Here is a 10631-nt window from a genome sequence, read left to right on the forward strand (position 1 = left end):
GAGGTAAGTACATAAAGTATTTGAATACTTGGATTAAAATGTTATTGTGCGAAAAGAGGGTTATGTAGTTACCTTGATGTTCAGGGCTACGAGAAGTGGAAAAGCTTACAGGAACAAAGAAAATAAGGGACCAGAAACTAGCCCCTTGATTTCATCTCTATGGGGGGACGAGGAAGAGCTCGCGAAGGTCTCACTGTGAAGTGTGATCCATCTGATAAGGAAAACAATTCCGCGAATACCGCCTCCACCCACACCACCACCGCCTCCACCCACACCACCACCAGCCTCACCACCATCACCTCCATCTTCATCCGTACCACCTCCACCTCCACCACGAGTTAATATGGAAAGCAGAGTGAAGTTTATTGTGTTCAAAGGTTTGGGAAATGAGGATCCAGACCAATTTTGGTTTGTTGTAAGGATTGTATGGGAAGCACAAGGAGTTACAAATGATAATATAAAGAAAGCGACAATGGTTAGCGCCCTGCAGCATCATGCGCTGACCTGGTATATTAAGCACACCAACAATAATCCAAATGCGGGAATCACAGATATCTAAGCAGCACTAAATAGAGAATTTAGTAGGCCGAAGTCTAAAGCACAGTCGATCATTGGATTCAAAGAGATCACGATGCTACTAAGCGAGACTCCTTGAGAGCTAGATCAGAGACTAAAATGTACGATTCACGAAGCTAATATGAATCTGATGGATGGACAACATTGCGAGTGGTTTGTAGCTTTGTTGATGCCACATTTAAGGAGTGCGCTATCGCAGCAGAAGATAACGACTCAGGAGGAGGTCTTAGAGATTGCTATAAGGATACATGAGACCCCGATGCAGGATCCTAACTTAGGATTTTAGAAAATCCACATACAGCTGAAGAATTTATGCCTTGAGATGCAGAGTCTGAAATAGGACAGGGCAGCTCGACCAGAAGTGCGCGAAGAGGTATGGTGCGTAAAATGCGAGGGTCAAGGTCATGACAAGGACCACTGCCAGTTTTCACAAATTACCTCGTAGGAGGAGGACCGATGCCCTTAAGACCAGAAGTGCAAGCAGGACCTAGCGTGGCACCTACTTTGTGGGGCGCGATTTGTCAAATAGTAGGAAAACATGCCACGGACAATTGTCACTTGTTGTAGAAGTATACACAAAATTCACAACAGTTGTTCTGCAACTTTTGTAGGTCAGTGGGACATGACGAGCACACTTGTAGAAGCTATGAGCTAATAATGGATAGAAGTCCCATCTATAGAGTTCAAGATAAAACGCAACACCTTTACCAAAATGTAGGAATGACACGAACAGGATTTCAGGGGCGCGGGGGCAGAGGAGGACCTGGAAGAGGTCATGGATAGTTGATATGCTACAATTGCAGAGGGCCAGGACATTATGCCTGTGATTGCACGAATCCAACGTGCCTGTCGTGTTTGTATTGCACCTTGTTTGATCATGAGACATAGTATTTTCCTACACTGATAGTTAGGATATGCGACAAAGGAGCACTACTACCTCCCCCGACTCAGAACCTACAGATGATGAGGTCTGAACCACGCGAGGAAGATCTGAATGTTAACATTGTGCTCCAAAGTGCAATCACGATGGGAGATGACAAAGGAAAACAACCAGAAGATAGTACTTGGGTTCGCAAAGCTCCAGCGAAAGAAGCAGAGTTTGATTTGGAGTGCACTCGGAAAACCTTCATGGAATCCAAGAAGAGCTTTGCTGATGCCTCCACTTCAAGAAGAAAAGATAAACCGGAGCCGGAGATGGACCCATCTATGCTCATAACTTTCCTGGAAACATGTATGAAGCTATTGTGTGATAGTAAGGTGGTGAAAGAGTTACAGGAACTTATTAATAGATGCGCTGGGACTGCGGCAGGAGAACCGCACGTAGTTAGGAAGATCAAAAAACATAAGACAAAAACGGGAAGAGTGATGAGACTAACTGCGCAGATCAGAGAATATGAGATGGATAAAATCATCCTGGATTTAGGACTGGATGCAAATGTTCTATTGAAACAGACATGGGAGTGAATGGGGTGACTTGCGCTACAGTGGTCTCCAATTCAGCTAAGGATGGAAAACCAACAGAAAATAATACCCATGGGGCGATTGCAGGGAATAATTGTGGGTATTGAGGGAGTGAGCACGCTAGAAGACTTTGAAGTGATAAAGATTGTTGATGACAGCAATCCCTACCTCGTGCTCTTAGGAATTGATTGGGCCACTACATGAACAGGGTGATCAATCCAAAAAAGAGAAAAATGATTTTTGAAAAGAAGTCACTACGCATAATTGTACCCCTGGACCCTGCTAAAGGATTGCTCTATATGGAGCCAGTGCGCAGCTATGAAAGTGATGATGATTTGGACAGCATCTATAAGATAACAGTGCAAAACCAGGACTGGGTGAATCCCACCGTGGATGGGCGTATTTCACAGGAGCATGAAAGCTCCTATACTTCGGATTTGGATGAGGAAACAAAGCAATGGAAGAATCGGTTACATGAGGTAACTACACTGAATTGTAATATGATGACAAGGTCTCTACGTTGCATATCAACAGAAGTAAGAGACCTACCTACTTATGATGGTCTAAGTGAGGTAGATACCTTCTTGAATAAATTTGAAAGGGAGGTGCCAGAAAAGCAACACTTTCAGTCCTTGGACTGGGTACTGCACCCACACCCGTGAGATGGTGGGGTACACACAAAGGGAGCTTTGACAAATGGCATGAATGTAGGGGAATGATGCACACATTATTTGGGAAGTCTAGGGTATGACTAACAGATAAGTACAATGGGTAGGATGATCTGCGCATGCATCTGGCCAGGAGGATGCCAACCTATGGAAAAGAGCCCCAACCTGCATGAATGCACATGTACTTTGTGCTGAAAGACCTGGTCAATAAGAATGTGTTGGGGGGGGGAGGCTCATAGATGGCTCTTAATGTTGGGAAGATATTATGTAGGAAGAGAAATCACACAGAAGATTCTACGAACAAAAGTGTTCACCAAGGTATGCAATGCACAGTGAAGTGATTGGGATCTACGCATACCTGCAGTACTATGGGCTTATAGGATGACATGCAAGAAACCGATGGGATAGACACATTTTAGGCTTGTCTATGGAGTGGAAGTTTTAATGCCTATGGAATACATCATGCCTAGTCTATGCATAGCAGCGCTCATAGGTATGATAGATTGCGGAGTCTTGGAGGAGAGATTCGTGTAGTTGGAGGAGCTCGAGGAAGAATGGTTTTTGGCTGGATTTCACCAGCAGGTCCAAAAGCAGCGCAAAAAGGCTTGGAATGATTGACATATTAAGTTGTGCACCTTCAAGGTGAATGATTTGGTGTTGTTTTATGATAGTAAGTTCAAAAAATTCCCAGGGGAGATTAGAATTCATTGGCTAGGACCGTATGTTATTAAGGAGATCACAGATGGTGGTGCAGTGCAGTTGGTAAAGTTAAATGGAGAACTCTTCCCAGGATAAGTCAACGGCAGTCATTTGAAGACATACACAGAGGGCTCGGCCATCTGACTAGTCGATAGAAGCATAGTCTTAGCGCTCCAGGCAGCTGAAAGGAGACATGCGACTATAAACTGCTCTGCCTGCGGACTGCACGATGTAAGGACTACACACAATAGCAAAGTGTCCCAAGGTTTGCGACAGCACGAGGGTAGTTGTGCTGCCACGCGGGTCAGCTAGAAAGTGACCATTACAATAACTATTCATGATGTGATGCTTGGTTTGAGACCAAATGGACTAGGCGGCAGGCAATTAAGGTGAACTTTATGGGCTATATTCTTGAAAATCTGCTACCAATCGAGCATTAATGAACTGAATGTGGGGGAAACGGTTGAATTCAAATTCAAAAGGAAACAGAGGAAGAGCGTGAAGGACAGAATTCGCCTTCTCCCGAGCCTGAGACAGATATAAAGCAAGGTGGTGTAAACTCGCAGAAAGCATCCACCCAGCTGAAACGTCCACGCCCAAGAGAGTAGGAAGGGCCACGAAAAAAAGTTGAAGGCTTCAAAGACTTCGTTCGACATGATCACCCTCACTGAGGGGGATCTATGCGACATTGGCGAGATAGTGAGGGACGTCACCGCAGAGGACCTCCAACAATTTGAGGATGAACACTAGATGGTGTTGGGGGTTCTTCGAGCATAGATACAGGCGTTGCAGGTGCGCACTCCACAGGTTGACACTGTGTCAACCAGCCTCGCAATAGGCACGTCCGTAGCCTAGGAAATGTTGCACGCTCGGATGACCAACACCATAGTACTGCCAGATGAACCACTCATTACAAAAATGAGGCCGACAGGCCTATGGTCAGCATGTTGAAGGGAATGAGATTAAACATAGCTGCACTCCCTCAGGAGACACTCTATATTTTGCAAGATTGAGTTACTATAGAACTACGAGCCAGGGAGGGTCGCGCACTCCAGGTAATGATCAAGCAACACATCAACATTGAATAGTTGAGCCTGCAACATGATGCGCAGTGGCGCAGAACAGACAAATATTGCAAGTGGTAGAGGAAGCCTGTTGGATGGTCCAGGAGTTGGCCATCCAAGCAGATGAACTAGTGGAAGCGCACGTCCAGAAGTTAGCAGCAGGGGTGCACGAGGCAAAGGAAGAAATGGCCAAGGTTCAGCTAGAGCTAAACCTTTAGATAGTTGAACTAAAGTTGAAGGTGCAACCTCCATCTCTGTCGGAGGTTAAGGAACAACGCGCCATCGCGATTACAACAGTAATAGTGGAGTTTAATAGTGCAGTGACAGACTGCACAAAGCTGTTCAAGTAGTCGTTTGAGGTTCTCACCACCCTGCAGGAGGACTTGAACATACATCACCTAGAGACAGAGGTGCGAGCTACAGCAGAAATATGACAAAGTAAAAGCGACTGTGCAGATGGTTTCCCTTACATAGAGGCTCGTGAGGATGTAGAAGGCGAAAGCACTCAAGGAACAGGTAGATGCTGCTCGCCATAAGGAAGCAATTTTGAAGATGCACTTACAGTTGTGGATTGATGAGGCATATATCATTATAGCCTCCATTGAAGCAAATCTCAGGCAGCTGCAAGCAACATAGGAAAAGGTTCAGGACAACAGTTCACCCACAGCGGTCCCTGAACAACGTGTCGAGGAAGTACAACAGGCAGTCGCTTAGAGTGTTGCCAATCTTGCAGTGATTCAAGAAGAATTGGGAGGTCTTCGTGCAAAGATCTATGCACCGACAGAGTGACTCAAGGGCGAGTCATGATGTTTGAGTTGGGGGCCTGTTGGGGGCAGGATGCCTCAAGGGACATTTTGGGGCTTAAAGCCCAGATTCTAGTAAAAAATTGTAACGCTAATGTAAAGACTCCGCATTTTATGGGCGCAGAGCACGTACCTTGTAAAAGAGTCATAGGGTTGTCCACCCTCAATTTTGTTAATATAGCGTCAGCTGTAGAGATATACCCATGGTCCACAGACCATGTGATTGTATAAATAGAGCGAGGCTCTAAGTAGTTAAGACAGGAGGAGAAGGATGAAGAGTTGAGTCACACCTGTGGAGTAAAGTCTAGTTTTTGGGTCGTAGAGTAGGAGAAGGCTCTACAATTGAGTGCGCAGAGACCTAGTAGTCTGCAGTTGAGTGCGTGGACCCCTACAACTGAGGGCGCAGGGCGAGTTGAGTCTCTAACAGTGGAAGTATTAATAAAGAGAATTTTCCTATGATTTCTGTGTATTTATTTCCTGTTTTATGCATTTGCTACCTTGGTATGAAATTCACTTCTAATACTTATATGATGCACGAATGTGTATAATTGTATAGATTAAGTAAATGCAAGATAGAATATATGTTTACGCGAAGTTAATTAAAATTAGTTAAGAAGATAAGTAAAAGACATGGTGTAGTTTGGGGAAATAGTACAGGTCACTGCCATAGCAGCTGAAAGCATATTAGCCCCTGGTTAGGGTTGTGCGAAAGACAATTATAATAGATAGCGAGGGTATTGAAGGTTAGAACAGTCAGCGGAGTAACCTGTGAGAAGGTAGGCACAGTTGGACTAAATCAACACCACAGACATCTCAAGGGTGTGGAAACTTAGTTCCAGCATCTCCCCGTACTGCTTCAGGTGAGACTTAAGTCCATGCTCCGCGGGCTAATGCCAAAAGGGCCAGTAGTGTAGGGATTTGTTTGGCTAAATAACTCCGAACCTGGGTCAGGCCCCTTCAAGCCAACAGGGATATTATGGATTTTTTATTTGGGAAGGTGTTATGGGATTAGAATTTGATAATTTCTTGTATCCTGTGTATGATTTCATGCATTTGTGCTTTGTTTGGAATTTGTGGAATTGTTACTATTGGCATTTATGGGGTTGCAGGGAATTTCTCTTAGCTGGGGTCAGTATGCCATGACAACAAGAATGCGGTCATCATGGGGTTGGGGGATGTTGCTAACATAGTTGACCACACAATGAGATATAGGCTCACGAGGTAGCAACTGTATACCATTCAGTGACCTTGCTAGATACACAGGTAGAGATTTAGTAGTTAGAGAGACATTTCCGTTAAGAAAGATGAACATTTTCATATCCAGAATTTCTAGATGAATTTATCCATTGGCTCTTGAACCTTTAGCCATGCTAGGAGAAAGAGAAACCAATACATACAACCTATTACTCTTCATAAAAAACTGAACACTTTACAGGGGAGGTCTTAAAAGAAAAGCATGAGGACAAGAATGATATCATTTCATTCCTGAACAACATTTAATAGAACTGGTGGAAAATGTAGGATTATCTTGACAGAGTGGAAGCTCGGTTGGCACATATGGAGAACCACATTCAATTTGAATTCAAGCTTCTAGTGCTTCCCCGTATGAGCTCGAAAGACCGAGCTCATGTCACATCTTGAGATTCTTTATATGGTTACTTGTGTTAGCTTGCTTTTGGTTGTTTTTTGAGACCTTTGCTCATTTGTTGTCATTGTTACTACTTTTTTTTGTAGAAACTTAGTTTTATCGCATACCAAACAACAAGTCTAGGCATATCCAGGCTTGTATAATTTTGTAAAATGACTATCGGTGATGTAATTTCTCTTTCGATGGGATACAATTAACTTACAAAAGGGGGGTGGAATATGTGATTAATTCAATTCTTAATATAAAATTGAATGTAACATTTGAAAATATTAATAATAACAAAATTATTCACTGCGAGTTATGAATAAAATATTTCACTATATAAAATTAAGTAATATTGAAGTGTATTTAAAAATATATTAATAACGAAAACACATTTTAATACAACATGGTGTACATACACATACACATACACATACACATGCATACATACATACATACATACATATATATATATATATATATATATATAATTCTCATGGTTAAAATATTTTAAAGCATTTCAAATAATCTCATTATTTTGGTCCATTTATTTTTTTTTAATATTTTTTCTCTAAAATCTAGCAAAGATGTGTTGGAATTGCAAATTTAAGTGATTTAGTTTACACAATCAAGTGCCTAAGTGAATTTTCAAGGCATTTGTATTCATTTATGCATTCAAAAATGCAGTTTAAACAATGAAAAATTACACATGCTATATGTATATATAAAACTAATATAGGTCAATTTTTAAATAGGGATTAATTCTTGAGGTGAAAACTTTTTTTCAAGCTTTGCACTCTAAAATATGTTTTCATATTGAGAGAATTGATCCCTCTCAAGGTTTAATAGATCCCTAATAGATAGTTATGATGGATTTATATTGGTTATTTTTAAAATAACAAGCATAATTAATATATAAATACTAAAATCAATTGAGTTTTAGAAACTTTATATCTCTACCACTTAGAAACACAATTTTTTAACTATTAAACCCACTCATTTTTTCATGTTATATATATATATATATATATATATATATATATATATATATATATATATATAGATATATATATATATTACCATTTAAACAATAAATAAATAAATAAACGAGTTGTCTTTAGTGCCACTTTTTGGAAGTTTTTTCCGGATTTTTCTAGTCTAATTTCTTTAAATATATATATATATATATATATATATATATATATATATATATATATATTACCATTTAAACAATAAATAAATAAATAAACGAGTTGTCTTTAGTGCCACTTTTTGGAAGTTTTTTCTGGATTTTTCTAGTCTAATTTCTTTAAAATCCACTAAGAATTCATTGAAATCACAAGTTTGATGGTTAAGTCCTGCACAATAGAAGTGTCTTAGGGGTTTTTAGGGAGTTGAATCCATATATAAGTGAAAAACCTAATTTAAATAACACAAATCAAGATTTCATCACAAATTTTTCAGCAAAATTCCAGCGCCTAAACTCCAAAAAATCGCACTAAAAACAACTCCATAAATAAATAAAAATTATTTAATACATTTACAAATTTTAATACTGAAAACAACGAAAAGAAATTTTAATATCATAAAATGACATTAACAGTTAAAAAAAAAAATGTAAATCAACAATATAACGGACATTATTGGCAATTTTTTTCCTAACATCTACATGAAAACAATCTTAATATCCAACAAAATATAATAAATCAGTTTAATTGAGTTGCTGATAACTTAACAATTTCTCCTCTAAAGTTGAAAAACACTACATTAATAAAGGACTATGGCAGCTAGTCATTTGAAGCGAAGAACCTATAAACCTATTACATTAAAGTAATTTAAAACAGATTCATGGGACTTTTTTTTATTGGATAATATGATGTATATTCCGTTATCCGGAGGATTGGGCACCGTGACTACTCTGAGAGATTTTTCTTTTGAATCTCAAGAGAATAAGTTGCTGCAGAAGATGGGCCAGAAGCATGGTCTTGCATTGTTGTTATGGGAGGATCAAGTGGCAATGGAAATGGAGTGGTAATGGTTGAAGAAGACGGGTCAGAATCATCGAGGTGCATTTCTATCATAGGTGGATCAACGGGGAATGGATATGGAGGAGTGGTAATGTCGTCCCCTCCTTCGAGCATTTGGATGACTTTGCTCATTGGAGGACGACCAGATGCATTGAACTGTATGCACCACAGCCCAACTAAACTTAACTTTTTTGCTATGTCTCGCTCTTCCTCTGACATGTTTCCTTTTCTCAAATTCTCAAACTGACCCTTCTCCACTTGCTTGAAAGCCCACTCTGGATAGAAGAATTTGCTTGACTTACTCTCTTTATTGTGAAAATCAATATTCTGTCTCGCCCCCACCATCTCCATCACCAACATCCCATAACTGTAAACATCAGATCTATCAGTGACAACTCCATACAGCCTAGACCACATCTCTGGGGCACAGTAGCCTAATGTTCCTCTGTTAGCAACAGAGATGTGGCTTTCCTCTCTATTAGTTATTTGGGCTAGACCAAAATCTGCAACTTTTGGGCAAAAAGTGGCATCAAGCAGAACATTGTGAGGCTTTATATCAAAATGTAAGATGCGATTTCTGCACTCATCATGTAGGTATGCAATACCACGAGCTGTGCCAAGTGCAATTGAATATAGTTGTTTCCAGTCCAACTCGTCATGACGGCCTCCGTGGATATATTTGTCAAGGGAACCATTCACCATATATTCATACACCAAAGCTTTGATGGATCCCTGGGAAGAATAACCCAAGAGGCGCACCAGGTTAACATGACAGGTCGTACCCACTGTTGCCACTTCAGCTATAAACTGTTGTTCACTCTGTTTGGATTCATCCAAAATCTTCACAGCTATCTCGCGTCCAGTGGGAAGTTGTCCTTTATAAACTGTTCCAAAACCTCCTTTACCAAGCTTTTCTGCCAAGTTGTTTGTGTAAATCATAATCTGAGCAGAACAATATCGGGTGGGCACTTGAGAAGAATAAAAATTTAAAAATTCTCAACCGAGGGGGCCACGGGTTCCATAAACGCTCGAATGCTCTGCTCCTCGGTAGCAGTCCTGGTACAACAAAATCGCCGACGAACCACTATGCAAGAAACCACAACTATGCTGAACAGAGTAGACATTCCAAAAAAAATCCCTGGAAATATTGTTGAAAAAATAAGGGATAAGCAAGAGTAAGGAATGGATCGGTTTTAAAGATCAGATATTTGCCTGCCTATGGAAATAATGTTACAAAATTACAGTATTTAGATGAGTAAAAGTAGAGGTAAGCAATTTACCTGCCGTAACTCCTGGAGATAGGACTTGACCTACAGCGTGATGCCCTGCAGGGAACGGAAATCGAAACAGCGGCGTAAGAGAAGGAAACGTAAGGATGTGGTCAATAAAACAAGTTTCGGAGATCCTCACCTTCAGAGCAATTACTGCGGTACAAACCATGAGGGCAAACGCAATAATCACCAGCATAGAAATTATCCACCAGATGTCCTTGTGTGTTACGATGATAACATCTTCCCCCAGTGGCGTTACATGAAAGACAAGAATCGGGTATACTCCATGAAATTTGGAATCCTCTTTTGTTGAATTGCTGCATATTCTTATCACCGCTAATGTTGTACTTCCTATCCGTTGGAACGACTACAGAATACGAAGTGCAATGATAACTGGAGAGAAGGTTTTGTATGTAGGAGTCATCTTTTGAA

General features: G+C 40.5%; 1 pseudogene across 1 annotated transcript; it reads right to left on the reverse strand.

Moving 5' to 3' along the window:
• Positions 1-8814: 8814 nt before the first annotated feature.
• LOC149163965 (PR5-like receptor kinase pseudogene) lies at positions 8815-10255 on the reverse strand (annotated as a pseudogene). The gene is made up of 2 exons (XR_016260053.1): positions 10209-10255; positions 8815-10066 (listed from the first exon to the last, which is right to left on the reverse strand). The product of XR_016260053.1 is annotated as a PR5-like receptor kinase pseudogene (transcript).
• Between the last annotated feature and the right edge of the window lie 376 nt (positions 10256-10631).

Source organism: Pinus tabuliformis, chromosome 5_1 (assembly GCF_031772625.1).
Source record: "Pinus tabuliformis cultivar Carrire ecotype Pingquan chromosome 5_1, CPIR1, whole genome shotgun sequence".
Lineage (NCBI taxonomy): Eukaryota > Viridiplantae > Streptophyta > Pinopsida > Pinales > Pinaceae > Pinus > Pinus tabuliformis.